This window comes from Cephus cinctus, unplaced genomic scaffold (assembly GCF_000341935.2).
Source record: "Cephus cinctus unplaced genomic scaffold, Ccin1 Ccin1_scaffold0101, whole genome shotgun sequence".
NCBI classification, from domain to species: domain Eukaryota; kingdom Metazoa; phylum Arthropoda; class Insecta; order Hymenoptera; family Cephidae; genus Cephus; species Cephus cinctus.
Window position 1 is genome coordinate 517,635 of NW_014332838.1, and position 16,933 is coordinate 534,567.

Below are 16,933 nucleotides of genomic sequence, written 5' to 3' on the forward strand. Positions count from 1 at the left end.
GAAATAGTCTGATCTGTATCCGCACCTATTCCGCTTTTGATCGATCACTCATATGTTTGTTCTTTCCCATCTCCCAGCTCAAACAGTCGTGGTCTCCGTGACGTCAAACAAGAATGATCTGTCGAACTTTTTATCATCGGTTAACGTTCTTTAGGTTTGTACACAGACGCGATACGTTTTAAAGGATTTTCATTTTCCATATTCGCATAACGTTTTCCCGCAGTGGAATTTGCTTTACGTTTGCTGAATAATTTGACGTATCTGAAGATAACTCACTAAGGGAGATATACGTTGCGAATGTATGTTGCCGTAACCTATTGCCAATATACTGACAACTCAGTTTCGTATTTTTGCAAAATCTGCTCTACACAGGTGTCAGAATTTTCAAGTTTTAATTGCGTATATAAAATAAATATTCAAAGACAAGACCAAGTTCCATTGATCTTTTAGTTTGTTTTAACGATTTTTTGTTTGAGAGAGAGAGAGAGACATGTCAAAGGTTATGGCCACGCAATTCTTCTTACTGAGAAAACAGACGAAGTCACATAGAAATACTTTGTTATTAAATTTTATTTTCATTTTTTTTTCCATTCGTTGTTCTGCAAAAGCAAACGTCAAGCTGTCTGAAGTTTGAACCTTTTCCAACTTGTAGGATTTTCTCTGTCTCTCTCTCTTTTAGCCTTATATATCCCTGTGACATACATGTCTAATATATATTATCCATATACATATATGTGGGTATTGGACTATCGACTTGTCTTTATCCTTCTCACCCTACATCTCCCACCCATCTTTCTGCAGTAATCGGACACATAATTATCGCGTCCGTGTAATCAGTCAGCGTAACCATCCTGGACCAATGTTTGCCACTTGGCTCCAGGACATTCAGGTTCCTAATGGACCACGTCGCAGAAGGATAATGATACGTTTCCGTCATGAACTTGTCTCAAAGCAGACAGCTAGAATTAGGTGCACCAGGTGCCGTCAGGTCTTGAATATATTCTAAGACCCGTGCTCATGTCTCTCCCTTGTAAGATAATCCCTTAAGCCAAACGTATAGTTAGCCAATGAGATTTCAGATTTAGGTAATAATATTGATTGCGGATTGGCTGATAGTATCCCTTTAGCTTAAAATACACAGTAAGAGAGAGATACGAGCACAGGTCCAAATATCTAAATACAATATTTTCTCACTTTTTTTTTCCAACACAACTTTGTTGAAAAATCCAGCAATCGTGGATTAACTGTAGCAGCGAAGAAATTTTCATATAAAGAAGAGCATCTCTGGCAGCGAATTCGCAATAGAATAAAAGGCAGAAAAAGGAACTCGTAAATATTCCTTGGCTCCTATAGCGAAGCACTAATACATCGAATAAACAAACTCGTATATCTCATTTAGCCAGGTTCCGCTTCGCGACTTCTTTCGTATTCGACTTCCGCTCTGTTCGCTGCTGAATTCGCGGTTGGCGTATCTCGACGTGAAATCAAGTACAAGATGGATTCCACTCGTGCGCCGAAGAATCGTTTTATTTACTCGCATAACAATTTCGCGAGGAGAGAAAATAAATCATAATACATATTATCCCTTTACGTATCCCTCTTTGCGAAAATAGAAAGAAATTCTTGTAACTTTTCTATTGGCAGTATCTCCCGCACCACTGTACACGTAATGATTTAATATGGAGCAGGATCCATCGTTATGGAAGATCGATGCGGAATGGAAAGAAAAATAAGAGTCATTGAAAATTTCTTGATTTCGTGCACCCACTATACTTATATACCGTGGGATGGTATTATTAAATCTATTTATCAGCATCTCTGCTCTTCTACAGTTCCAAGAATAATTTCTATAGGAATAATTCAAAGACGTTTGCCAAGGTATAAAACAGTGGATCATCTTCAAGTATATAATACAAGCTACGATTTATCATCGTGACAATTTGAAACAGAACCCTTCCACAAAGCAGGTCGACCTACGCCAAGGCAAGAGGTACTCATATGATTAATCGAACTCTTCTCTTACGCTGACATTTGCTTCTAGATGAAACTTCACTCGTCCCTCGTGGATTTCGAGAAGCGCTTGGTGGTTTAGTAACCGTAGCGCCGGGCTAATCGATAACGTTGAAAAACGAAACAATACGATATAATGTCTTTAAGATTTCGTCAGCTCGTTATCTTCGATGTAGTTGTTTAAGAAGCTTCGATTAGGTCGACAATGACTTTTCTATAGGGAAACATTCAATATTGCCTTTCGAGTAACCCGATAACGTGCGTTGGCCTCGTTTCACGTAAAAAATATTTATTTTGAATTAAAAAAAAATTTTGATATATGTGGCTTATCAGTCATTTTACTTGTATTCATAAATTTACTCATATTTAACATACACACGTAAATGCATTTTTTTTCTGAATGTTTTATTAGCGTTACACAGGAAACTGTTCGGTATGACGATTACATCCAACGTAGCTGGAAAACGTATGACGTATAAATGCATATAGTAGTTAGAATGCGCGCCTACATGCATATATGTATTGCAAATATATTTTATTCTCTATCCGACGAATCAAGGAAGTGCGGCTGGTTGTCAGATTTTTACAGACCATAAACTTTTTACTGTTATCTGGGTTTTGCATAAAAATGATTTTGCTTTGTGTATTATACATCTTTTATAGAATTCTCAGTGCAGTAGACTCTGCCACCGATAGTGTGTTGTTTTTATTATCAGACTGAATGTCTCTCGGAATCATTTCACAAAGAAGGTACGGCTCTTTAATTTATTCTTGCCGAACGCAATTTTCAACAGATTTAAATCTCGTCTATATAGTAATCATATGCTGTAGAAATGTATACTTGAATGAATAAAAATAAAATGATTCTAAAAAGCTACCCATAGTCCCTTTAATATAAAATTTTGCTCAGTTTCCTTTTAGCCTTAGAACATTAATGTTAACAGGCGCTTGTCCAATTATGCTGCTGCGGGTGTGTTGTATAACATACATCTATCTGGAGTTATTATTTGAGAAACTTCATAATTTGTACAGCATCCACGTAGCGCAATCCTGTCGCGGCATGGATCATGGATAAAGGTAAATCCCCGAAGAGGCCACATCCCTTCACCCGCCACATCCATTCCTCCGTCAAACTTTTTCTGATTGGCCCTGCCGAAGTTTAGTTAAAAGCAGGCCGCGTCGGGGTTTCCTGAAATGGCTTAGACGGTAGAACGGGTATCCGAGCATGGCGCGGCTCTCTCCGTTCGGGATACTTTGAGGAATCTTCCAATTCGACTAAGAAACTCGCACGCTCACACCGACAGTTTAATCGAATTCCTAAGAACCCATGGCAGAGAAGAGGGAACTCTTTGCAGGAAGCACTCTGCCTTTCAACTATAAACCTTTCTGATCCTAATGTAACAGGTCCTAGGCCACGGGTACAATGAGACTAAGATAGCTCTCTTGTATACGGTTGTTACTAGATCGGAGCAAGGGATGAACTTCTGGGGATTAATTTGGGACACAATAATCCCATGTACTACGTATACATTGTATGTCTTTCATTTAGCCTTGAAATTTGATTTACCATTAGACACTAATTCTTGCGCAATGTTAGCTCAAGGTAATTGATTTTAGAGCCGTGATATTCTTACTGGGGCACTTAAGTCTCGTACTCAAGGGTACGTTAAATGAACGTTAACGTGCTATTGGTGCAGCACGAAAAGAGATTGGTAAAATCAAGTGTTTGCAGATCCAGTGCAGTAAAAGTATTTCAATGAGATTTAATTATTTCATCGAACGAAATACGTGATTTTATCGGAAATCTATTTTTTTTCATTATTTACTACGAGTCTTACTTGAATGAACTACGCATATTCTTTGTCAGCCGTGACCTCAAGATTTGTTTGAATCGAATTTTTCCTCTACTTTACCAAGCGCTTCCCTCATTGTCAGTGTGAAAAAGTTTCGAAACTCAAGCTAATTTTATATCCCGCATTTTATCCCTTCGAGCTCGAAGTGAGATGAGGTGGTAGTTAGGCTCGTAGGTTGGTTGTTAGGTACCAACCCAAGAAGCTATACAACCCCTATGCGAACTCCTGTACGAGGGTTTAAGAACTACCTACCCCTGGGTTCTTAGAGAGTTTGCCCTCTTACGAACAAACTAATTTACGAACAACAATTCGATTGACTTTAGAAGCAAGCTGCTACTCTTGAAGAACCAATTACCAATGGGTTATCTAAGTTCCTGGGACTGATGAATTATTGTGCTGGTCGATGATTCTTCGTTTCACTTAACCCGTATTCATAATAGGATCGACCCCCTCGAGAATCTTAAGGAAGAGATAGAGATCCTCGTGAAACGCATTTTCATTACAATTAACTTGATTATCAGTATATTTTTTGTACTCGATCGAACTTGCTAAGTAATTTGAGAAATTTTGAAAAGATAAGTAGGTCTGTTTCTTAACGAATGATTGGAAGTAGGAGTGATTAAACGTCATATTATTGACTATGCTTTTTGCATTTTTATCTTTTTTAATATTTCTCGGTCTAGGCATTTTTATACTTTAACTGTACCCACTATTTGTATTATAGTCGACTCTCTGTATCATTGCGCGCTCTGGACTCTAACTAGTCAGAGAGCGATATTACGGAGAGTCCTCACTGCTCTATAGTAACAGGTCGAATGTTCGACAGAACACGGGTTATACACGTGGACTGAGAGATACAGAAGAGTAGAAGACACCTACCCCTCTCAACGCGATAGCTTAGAGGGAGAGAGAGAGAGAGAGAGAGAGAGAGAGAGAGAGAGAGAGAGAGAGAGAGCTCAGGGGAAATGCGACTGTACGTGGCGCCTCTGTAGCCAGGGTCGACTGTATGACATGTAACAACTCAACCCTCAACCCTTCGTTTTAGTCAGCTGACTGGCTACTGACTCACTCTAATTACGTTACCCACGTATGTATGAGTGTTGGTACTGATAATACAACATAAGGCGTCTGACTGAAACCTTTATATACATATATATAAATATACATATGTGAAACTAATGAGTCATGTTCTACAAGCAAGAGAAGAACAAAAATGTTGCTTTGATGTATCATACATGTATATTAAGTGGCCTGACTGAAAGTAACCATTGTAAGGAAAGTGCTTGATTGCTGTGGTTACTTTTAGCTGGGTCGTCCAGTATATCGCTATAACATATTCATACGTATTTATAAGCTACTATGGGGCCTGCACGTACTAATATATTTTATCAGTGACTCTTTAAAAAAGAAGATCGCGTGATCCTAAATTACTGGTATCCGTAGTGACCCTCGTGTTTTGTATGTAATAAAAGATTTTTATTTATATTAACATCAAAAATGGCTGAGTAATTTGTGTATGAGAAAGGTATACAGTGTTTTATTTTAGCCAGCTCTGGTTATTCTTAGACAGATTTTATTATCCGGTGGCGACTTTATTACTATCATCTCCAAAATATGGTCTGAAATTTACAAATTTTCTTTCCATACGACCACATTATTTTCAAAGTTGCAGATGTATGATATCACATTTAATTGACTAATATGATATCGTAAAGAAAGTTATTTCAAATACAGGAATCTCAAGCAGACATAGGCGAAGTGATAATTTTCCAATCTGTACCGTTTGCAAGTGCAGATATCATAAAGCTATTTTATTTCGATTCTGAAATCCATAAAATAATAACGATTTTATTATAAAGAAAACCAAATTGAGTAATTTTAATCTGAAAAAGATTTTAAAAATAAACGAAGGTTTCACTTTTTACATAATTCATCTTTTCGTTTGATCCAATCAAATAATAAAAAAATACAAGACAATATCCAGCAGCAGATTGACAGAATGACCAATTCACATTAATGTTTATGCAGCTCGTTCAAGCAGTAAAAGATGCGAGGTATCAACTTGTGGGTTGAACGACGAAGCGAAACAGCATGAAATTTATAAGGGTGCAAACGAAACATAAATATTCTAATAACGTCCTGAAGCCCCGAAGCGTATCGATATTTTAACGTAACGTATCTACATGCAAGGGTGCTATCCCGATCTGATATACGAATTGAAGGAAATGCGGCTATCTCGGGGGACGGAAACGGATGGCATGTAAAAGTAGAAGGAAATCAATCATTCCCGGATAGCCTAGCCCACTGAGAATTTTAAGCCCACCAACTTGGGGAAGACGGAGTTTCAAAGATGAAGGAAAATGAAGAAAAAAAAAATATATAATTTGGAACGTAACGAAAAAATTGTAGAAATACAGTACAGGGGTTGAGTACGGAATTTTTTTTCTTTCACGCGATTAAATTTTATGGTTAAAAAATTTTGGACGCATAATGCAGTTGAAGACAAAGATTAATTGTCAGAGCTATACCGAAGAAATGGTGAAAAAGCACTCTGGAACAATGCTGGATAGATCGTGGTAGTTTCGTCAGTTGAATTTCACGTTGGAATTGAGTTCTCCAGTTTAATTTCGCGTGAGTGATTAATATAGTCTTTTAGAAGCGGAAGGAAACGTAGGGAGAAGGACAGGAACAAATATGCATTCGCCGAGGACTGTTTCCAACGTTTGAATTAACTAACGTTTCCTGCCGGACGTTATCGGGTAATTATGGATCCGTCTTGCTAGAAAATTCTACCCGTTAAATTCTCTTGTCACGTATTTATCTACGCCTCTACTATTCAATATTTGTATACGGTGTCGATCGTGGGATTATAAAATACACATACTCGCTATGTGCATACACGTTTAAGGGCTTCTCGATTTCGTTCGCATATGTTAATATCCCTGTAATGTACTTCCGAACTTCCCTTGGCCGCTCACCACTACATAACCCCTATTCGAATTGAGGAAAACCCTGTTGACCCTGGCCAAATCCCCCTGGACCTTATCCCCCACCCATATCTGAGGGTAGCGATGTGTATAAATGAGTCGAACGCCAAGGGATTTACCCTTGGAAAAGTTATCGTATATCGCCTCGTGGAAACAGGTTTAAGTATAGTAAAGCACGTGAAATCAAACGTCAGGAATTTACACTTTGAATGAAATGTGACAATTTCGAGCGCGCGGTAACGAAGTTTGAAGAGAAAAAAAAGGGCGTAGAGGGATTGGGGAAGGAAGAGAAAAAAAAAGAGGGATTGGCAGTCCTAGAAAAGAGCGGAAGCTTTCAAAAGACTGTAATCCCGGCTTATCGAGTTCGTAAATACCGTACAGTCGCATGTTTCGCACAGGAGTGAAATAAAAATACACCTTCGCACTCGCCAAGCGTGTCAACGGTGCCACATCGAGTGCTGCTGTCATGTCATGAAAATTTTACGATTTTAATTAACCGGAGGAATGTGTTTCACGCCACCATCAATATCAAAGAAAGGTCGGGCACGCGTTAATTTTCACGATGCTATTTGCTAACTACAAATAGCTGCTATCTCCAGCTCTTGGCGCAGACATTTCTGCTAAGAAATATATGCATGCGTAGAGATATATACATATTTATACATATATAGTCCCTAACGTAATATTATGTGTACACCATTACGTACCATACGTTTTCAGGAAAATGGTATTTCCAGACGGAAAGAGAGTGAGAGAGCCAAGTGACAAGGAGAAGAAAGAGAACTGAATGAAAATGAATGAAAAAAAAAAAAAAAAAAAAAAAAAAGAAATATACATATTTATACATATATAGTCCCTAACGTAATATTATGTGTACACCATTACGTACCATACGTTTTCAGGAAAATGGTATTTCCAGACGGAAAGAGAGTGAGAGAGCCAAGTGACAAGGAGAAGAAAGAGAACTGAATGAAAATGAATGAAAAAAAAAAAAAAAAAAAAAAAATGGAAAAACGTTTAAAGGACCACAATTTACATAAATTTCTTATATACTTTTTGTCGTTTACATATTTTATATTTTGCATATGCCTCCTTCCATTTTCTTCTCTCCATTCTCTCTCTTTTTTTCGTCATTTTCAGTTCCTTCTATTTAACGCTAGCGATATCTCGAGTAGTCGACGTCTAATTGTAAAATGAAGAAAAAACTACCTCAGTTTCAACTAACTTCTCTCTTGATTGTTCGTTCCAGTACGTATACGTACACCTCGTACTTTTCGGTCTACAGTTTTCCTTCAATTTACAGTTTCGCGAGCACGTACATTTTTCCCTGAGTCGCGACTGCATCTCGCCGCATCGCGAGTGCAAGGCGATGCGCAATGCGGTCTTAAATTTTCCATCGTTTCTCCGATTCTTGACGCCGTTCGCAATTGCGGTCAAATTGCATCCACCACGAAAAGTTAATGTGATAAAAAATGTATTTGTTATTATATAATATAATATATCAGTATATTGTACATCCCCTATATATAGAATATATTCTACATATATTTTAGTGCACTTTACGAGGTAGGTATATATTCTACGTTTCAGTATCGTAGACGTGCATCCTACACGTTATAAAAATGCATCCTGAACTAGTAATTCTACACGTGCATATCCTATACGTCACGTACGTGTACGTCGTAAGTGCGACGAACTGAACAAATCCTCATAGCATGTTCATGGTGTCACATCAAAATATCAGCGACAAAATTTCTGCACGATAAATATCCGCCGACGCGTTATACATCGACAATTCTTAACGATAACTTTGACCCGCCCCTAAGTAAAGGATCAAATGAAATTTCGTAAGTAAACCAAAAGATTGGCGCTAGAGCCAACGATTGATCTGAATAATCAGTGATTACGCAGCGTCGTTCGAAAAAGTCTCCCCTTCGCGCTTCTTCCGGTGACTGCGTCACGGAATCTCGTAAAATAAATACAAACGACCCCGAGGGGCAGCCAGACGGAAAACTACCAAGATTCGTCATATTTCCGAAAGGATTCCCAGGATAATATAGAATACAGTGAAATGACGTAAGGCAGCAAAACGATAAACCCCTAGGCATTCGTTCCGCAAATGTCTCACCGTCGTGGCAAGAAAAAGCGAAGGGGATGAAGTCGCGACTAGGTATGAAAAAAAAAATCAGTCACCATTCGCAAGGGCTGAAGGCCGAACGAAGGGAGGGCGAGAAAAAACGAGGACATGGCTGAGGGCGAATGAATTGGAAATGTATGAGATGCCGTTGCGATGATTGGCCACGCTTCCAGGAGCCACCCTCTTCTTGTCTACCAAGGCTGGTTCAGGCTCTGCTTGATTTAGGTGTAGGTAGCTGGCTCAGACTCTGGAACGAAATGCCATCCTCCCCGTAGGTCGAGGTTTTCAGTATACGACGACGTTGAAGCTTTCCTCTCGCTTCCGTAATCAGAACGAATGGTCCACGAGCATCCTCGAGCCTATACCAGTAAACCTACTTTCCTCTTCAAACTCGATGAAACCAAAAATAGAATTTAAACCCCTGGTAATCATCATTCCGATTGACGATTCTAACCTCATCAAGTCTTTTATACGTAAACTGTCAATATCCAGTTAAATTGTGGTATTTCTAAAGAAGCCAAAGGGTAGCCTATTAAGGGTTGGTTTGCCTTGCGGAAGACGAAGTTGCACTTCGGGCAGCCTGGAATGAGGGTAATGTGGCGTCTCTACATACATTACATACGTTACACGGTATATGACCAATATTGTACATATGCATTACAGTTTAGTATATATGCAATACAGATGTCTGGCTAGGCGCAGTAGTGACTACTAGACTACATTGAGGCATATCTACTATGGCTATGTACGTGTACATGCATAAAGGATACGTGCCAGATACTCGACCGTTATGCGATTTTTCTCTCCTTTTAGAGAGGATTATGCGAATATTCTCAAAAGTAGAGTACTTCCTGCAACCATTCCGCAGGACACTTAAGTACAACTTTATTGACCTCGTTTATACTTGCCTCGGGGTTAACGTCAGGAGCAACTCTCCTTTCTATTCCTTCTGGTTTGGCTTGGAGTATACTTATTCACTTGGCTGCTTAATGTTAGTCAAATTGGTGGATTGATTAGAAGGAAGTCAATTGAATGTACCCTTTCATCCCCTACATCTACGTCCGCTAGTCAGCTTACGTCTATCTCTATCTATACATGCACGGAGGCTTAGTATCGATTAACCCTTGAACCAAGGCGTCTGTGTTGCCGTCGTCAACGCTCAGGACATGTTTATCCGACGTGAAAATCGACTGAACGGCTTCTGGACCAATCACGTTTGAAACTGGTTACCTTAGCTGATATCAGGGGAATATCTCTGGTGTTGGTATACGGTACCGATTCACGTTCTTGGTTTTGGTAAAGAGTCAAACTGAAGCACGGACGTACTTATTTCTTGCGGTCTATCTTTTATTTTTGATTTATCCAGCATCCGATCTCAGTCGGTATAGCGACCTACGAAATTGCCGCGGTTGAATTTGGTGGCTGCTGGTATGTTTCTTCAAATCGAGAATTCACCGAGTCACAAACTTCTCTCGCATTGGTACCAGCAAGCTGACTATGGTCGGAGAGTCTCGCTGTGAGAGAAACTTTTTCCAAGAAATATTTCTACTCTTTTCATATATCCACGTTCTGTCCCTCCACTTTATTCGCCCTTTCTCTTCCACTCGCTATGTATCCCTATCCAGTTGACTCTCTCACTCTCGTACCAAATCTCAACCACGGGAAAGTTCCTTGGAAAACATTTCCTCCCTCTTTGGTAGCAAGTTCAAATGCATAGTCCGGGCGTCGGAAAGTTCGAAACCGCTAAGTAAATTACCGAATACACCATGACAATGTAACTGAATCTGCTCACGGGTGATGTATCGCAATACTTTTTCGTAGCTCGAGCAACACGAAAAATTATTCGAGGCTTTGCTTCCTCGTATTGTACCGGTCCTGTTTTTTAACAGCGTTCCTGGTTTCTTTATTCTTCTTTCCTCCTTTGAGTCGTCTCACGAAAGTTAACGAAACACTTGAGCAACCCGGGAAACGGTGTCGAGCTACCGTGGAGTGAGGATCTGCTGGGAAAACTAATAAAAAAAAATGAAGGAGGAAGAAGAAAAAGAGAGAAAGAGAATGAAGAGAGGGCGTCGAGATTGGTCGGCCAAGGAAATTGATTTAAAGCGCAATATAAAGCTACCCCGTTAACGAGAACACTCCGGGTGTTCTTGGGCACTGTCGACTAGATAGGACGAGAGCCGCTCGTAACGAAATGTACTGAAAAACGCGTTTTCCTTTTTTTTCTATAACGGGTGACATCCCTCTCATAATTGCAGTGTTTCTCGCGATATCACTGCAATATTATTTCACGGCGACGTGAGCCGGCCGTTAAGCAGCTTCTTATTTTATTTTTATCGCGTATCGCGAGGACTGCTCCTTTCAGTGATCGTCCTGAAAAATTTGTGGCCTCGTTAACCAACCGTCTCGATCTAGATAATTTCATCTGGAGAATGAAAAAAAGGGATGATTTCCAACAAAAAAATTGGAAAATGAGGGGACAATGCCATTTCTCACTTGGCACGTGCCTCTACGCAAAATGTTTATACATATACATAGGACGCCTAGGCGATCCTGAAAACTTTGTTTGGTACTAAGTCTCCACTGGTGTAGGGTAACTTGGCTGTTGCATGACCACGGTGATGCAAATTTGTTATTGACAAAATAACATCAACGATACAGAAAGTCTCTCGAGTCTTCTTGACGAAGCAAACACCAATCCTTATGAAACGTCAAAAAATGAAAATTACCGGAAGTGGCTCTAACCCGGAACTCACTTAAACAGTGGTAACGAAAGTCTAAAAAAAAGTGATCGTTCTACGTTTTCAAGGTCCCTTGACAAGCACGTAGTAACGTTATCTTCCTTTATGACGTAACAAGGACAGTAAGCAAAAGCAAAATAAAAGTTAAACTTTCGTTATGATTAAATTCAACAAATACAACATAGGACATTGGTTATCAGTAGAAGATTTAAAAGTCAATGATTTAAGTAAACTCAAACTGTCTCAAAAAGGAAGTAGAATATTTATCAACTGCTTGAGGTGTTTTATAGGCACGTTAAATATTTGTATTGTATTGCTTGTATTGGCGTTGTATTGCTTTCGGTAATTTCGTGACCTTTTTTTATTGAGGGGGGGGGGGTGGCGAGACCTTACTAAGTATCTGATCCGATTCGAATTCTTTCGAGTGCGAGACGACACTTCAATCGGTTCTTACCCTCTCGCTATCCTGACCCACTAGTCACGGGCAACCCTTACTCGAAGCCAAAGAGGCTGGTAGTCTCGTTCCTTCGATTTCCGAAAGAAAAGTTAGATGAATTCGTAACCATTTCGGTACGGCACAGTGGTCCGTATGATTCGATTGGCTAGAAAAGTTTTGGTTCTTAATACATATAAATCTATTGACACACATAACTATATCTATTTATGATATACATATGAGTATATACATATATATAGAGACAAGCAGACGTAACGTAAGTATATCACAATTCGTAATGGTTAAACGCAAACGGCATGGAAATTAAAGAAGGGCAAAGGCCAGCTAAATAAAGCCTGGTGGGCCCCCGTTTATTGTGTATGCAGGGTGGGTGCGGATCGACAAAGGGGAGACTTCAGTTAGGGAGTGAATGTGGAATTATAACTGCCAACCCATGTTAGCCGGTCTTTTTTAAGCTCCGTTCACAATGCTCACGTTTCGCTACTACTCGCCATGACTAAATCCGCATATATACCCTCTTTTACATTTTATCTGGCTGTGAAATAATGAAAATCGTGAAAGCTGTGAGAATATTTTGACTATACGATTTTATTGGAATTGTAAGGTCGGTGGGACGTCAATTTTTTAAACGGGATTTGCGAACTTTGACTTCATGCGTTAGGCGAACGATCTTTTTGAAATTCAGTGGATAAAGAGGAGGGAACAGTATAAGAACAGCTTGTCGTGTTGAAGGTTTGTGCAACATAGGTAAAATAATGTGTAATGATTTTGGAATTCCTAAGGGAAAGTTTGGTACGTTTTAAGGGAAGTGAAACCGCCATATCAGGACGATAGATAGTCAAGACGATGGTAAATCATTTTGAACGTCCTTTTAACAGGGACGTGACTGCCTCGGACATGTAGTCATAAATTTGTGCAGGGCGCGTCCGATAGACGATCCTTCGTAAATTTCTTGGTTGAACTTCTCGATGGATGGTTATGGTATTACCATATATTTAAAGGGCATGTGTCGATAGGGTAGGCATACCGAACTACCAGTTTCTATTAGGCACGTACTAGCGCAACCATGTATTTTCCAACCCCTTGTCCTACGAGCACGAAAAATCATATAGAATATTGTTCCCCGTTCCTTTTCAAATTCCCGCCACGGGGTATAAGGATGCATGGATATACATATAGTTATAGAAAATAATACATAGAATTTGTAATACGTGACAGGAAAGCAGACACGAATCTCACATAAATATTGGCCACCCTGTGTAATCTAGGCAAATCTAAAGGGGGCTGAAAAGAGATCGCACGTGCTAGAGGGCATTTCTTGGTAACATTTAGGGGGTGATAATGACGCTGAAAACTAATTCCGTGCCCGCGATATTGCGCGCCCCTTCTTATAAATAAAGCCAAGGGAGTGCAATATCCTATAGATTCCATGTCGCTGGAGAAACCTCAACCCTCCATACGAAACTCTCAGCTCAATATTATTCCTTATGCAGAGTACCGAATAAGCTTGGAATTAAATTGGTCCTCAAGGGTGATAGCGATGATGGGGTAGGGGATTTCCGGATTGAAGATTTTTCTATAGCAAACAAAAAAAATTCGGTGCTTTTCACAATTGAACTGGATGATTTTTTCAATTTTTTTTTGTTCTTCTTCATCCAATACCAACCATACACCTCCCAAATTTATCCTACACCCTATACACACAGTCGGAGGCAATTGAAATAAATGAAATTCGACATTGGGAATAAAGTAACAAAGCTTACGAGTTTCCACCCTCTTATTGTCAATTCACGTATATCCCTAAGGTTCAAGCAGAGAATCGTTTAAGATTCGTATATCCACTATTGTAAATATATGACGTAACTTCGATCAAAGGCCAAATCATCGAAAACATTGAGATCCTCGTTCTCGTCTTATCTTGCACAAGGAAGTGAATAAAACTCACGTGTCAAAAAAGCCAAGAGAGAAAACAAGCATCTACGTCCTGGATTTTTTCTGAGACCTTCGTGAAGACGAGGTTTAAAGTATCCCACCGAGGTGGCTGGTTTCGACCGAATTCATCAGGAAGGTCAAATGCAGAAAGCTTCGTGCAGATACCACTGGCTTCTAGGAGCTAAGCTTAACGACGAAAACGTAAATCAGAGCGCATAAATATATTTCTCAGTTACATGATTCAACTTCTCGGTGAAGTAGTGCAACCCTTATTTAGTTCAGACTGCGGTGAATCTAGATACATATAACCCTTGGGGTGCATAAGAGATAGTCTAATGGAGAGTTAAGGTGTACTAACAATTCTAGGTATAGTCTGTTTATAGGGTTTGCATACAGTCGGTAAGCTATTAGTATAGCTTATTCGACGACCAGAAAGCAGAAAATATACTTCGGTGATACAGAGCGAAACTGAGTAACTTACTGCTCTGGTAGGTTGGTTGGTTACATGAGTACTCTATATAGAAAATGTCAGCGACTGCTGTGAAACTGTTTACTAGGTTCATTTGAGGGATCACAGGAATATCCCACGACAAAGATTTATTATCATTGATGTGAAAGCATGACGTAAAATATGATGAATCGAGCTCACTTTCCACTCGCTACTTCTCTTCACTAGCCTAAACAGGGTTGACAGTATAAATCCTGTACAGTTCATACTATGAATTAATTAATCGTTACTTGATTAGTTTGTCATTGTTATAGGAAAATTTAACATCCAATATTCTCCACCTGGATTATTGATTTGCATGGCGAGAAAATTAATTGCGTGTTAATTCAACGTATGACTGTATTACATGAGGTAGTATTTTTATTCGGTTAATTCAAAAGGTTAGGAATTCATTGATTCTTGATATGGGAATATTGCGGTACCACTATTATCTTATGAGTTTAATCGTCCAATGTAATTATTAGATCACGCGAATTGTCCTTTTGAATGTTGATTAATTAATGCATTATTAAATGTCAATAATTTTGACCTATCGAAATTAACGAAAAGTAACGATATCGAATACATTCGGTGTTTTTGGTACTATTTTTTTTAGCAAAACTTACGCTCTATTTATTATTATTTTTAATAGTAATGAAAAAACTAATATAATAGTAAACTAGTATTCATATGTTTGCGTCATACGAGTTGATTATATTTTATTGTACACAGCACAAAACCAATCAAATATTTACTCTTTCGAGTAGGAGTGGTGTATTGACGTGCTGCAAAACGCGAAGGGCTCGTAATTTGCAAATCGAACTTTATCACGCGAGTTATGAGCAAATATAAAAAAAATAGTCTATAAAAAAATAATAATCGAATGCCCGATATCGCGTAACCCGAGTAAGCACTCTGTATGAATAATTAATTAATGAAAAACCGACCCGCAATTTTATGAGGTGGCGTTTTAAAAAGTTTCGACAAACCACGTAAACCCACCAGGTTTCCCAATTCTCAGTAGAGCTATAGTTACTCATAATTAATTTCCACACGCACGAGGATACAAATTACCGGCGTCTCGCTCTATGCCACGTGTGAACTTGCTGTTTTTATATCTTCCTTACTTTTTTTGGTCGACGACCAAACGCATTAACCTAAGTGTCTAGCCGAAGTTCTGTGAGTGTAAAAGCCTCTCCTATATACCTTTTTGTCGTGAGGGAATTATAACCAGAAAAATTGTGGAGCTTTTCTCGTACGAAGCTTTAAATACTGGAGAAAAGATGTATATACGCACTTTTATTTCATTTTTTGCACAATCACCGAAATCTCTAACGTTCATCTATTATTTTATTCAGCATAAGTAAACGCCTTTTTATATCTATCTATCTACCTATGTATATATGCATATGACATATTCATTATATTATCTTATTACAAATATTGGATGTGGATATATTTTATATTCAGAAAGACGTAACGATTGAGAGCTCCGACACGTTCTTAGGAAGCAATTAGTGGTTGATTAATCGAACCGACGCTATTTGCTCAGACTTCGGATCCACCTGACATGCCGTCAACATCCTTGATAGATTAACCGAATCACGGCACAAATCAAAGCCGTGGCTGGTTGCCGGAATCGAGGTGCATTTTTAAAAAGCACCCCTCGACATTAATGAGGCATTAATGAGCGGCTCCAAATTCCCTGATTGATGCTCCCGAAAGCTGAGCCAACCTGGTATATCGATAGTTATATACGTTTCTACCTAACTCCGGTTCTGGAGCTGTGACGGGAAAATACGAAAATAATGAAAAAAAGGGGATCAGACATCTAGCGCAAATGTGCATAACGTAGGTTCATTCGTTACGGAGGATAAAAATACGGGTAAAACGTGTCTATATACAGATATAGGTATACGCCCAACGATAATAATTTTTTATCGTGTAATGAGATTAGTGCACTATAACGTAATCAAAAAAATCTACAGTAGAGTCCAACACGCAAAAGTCAGAGTGGAAGTAAAATATTGCACAGTCATTACAAAAAAAAGTATAAAAAAGGCAAAATAACAAAGAACACAGCATTGCTCTGTATTCCATATACAAAAATGTTAAAAGATAAAAATTAAAATGCAACTTTAATACAATCCCAGTAGTAATTCCATGATGAAAATCAAAGGTCCCTCGAGATTCTACTTAGGCCTAGACTGGCCTAGTGGCGACCTAAACAGCCCTGGACTTACCAATGAAAAATTCCATCAGAAAAGTGTAAGACACCAGTTAATCTTGACTTCATTTCGCGATAAAGGAGCGGAGAAATGATAGGTATGGC

At 38.9% G+C, this 16,933-nt stretch overlaps 1 protein-coding gene across 8 annotated transcripts in view; it reads right to left on the bottom strand.

Moving 5' to 3' along the window:
- LOC107274742 overlaps positions 1 to 16,933 on the bottom strand; it is a 190,158-nt gene that overhangs the window by 106,339 nt on the left and 66,886 nt on the right. The gene's annotated exons all lie outside the window — the stretch shown is intronic.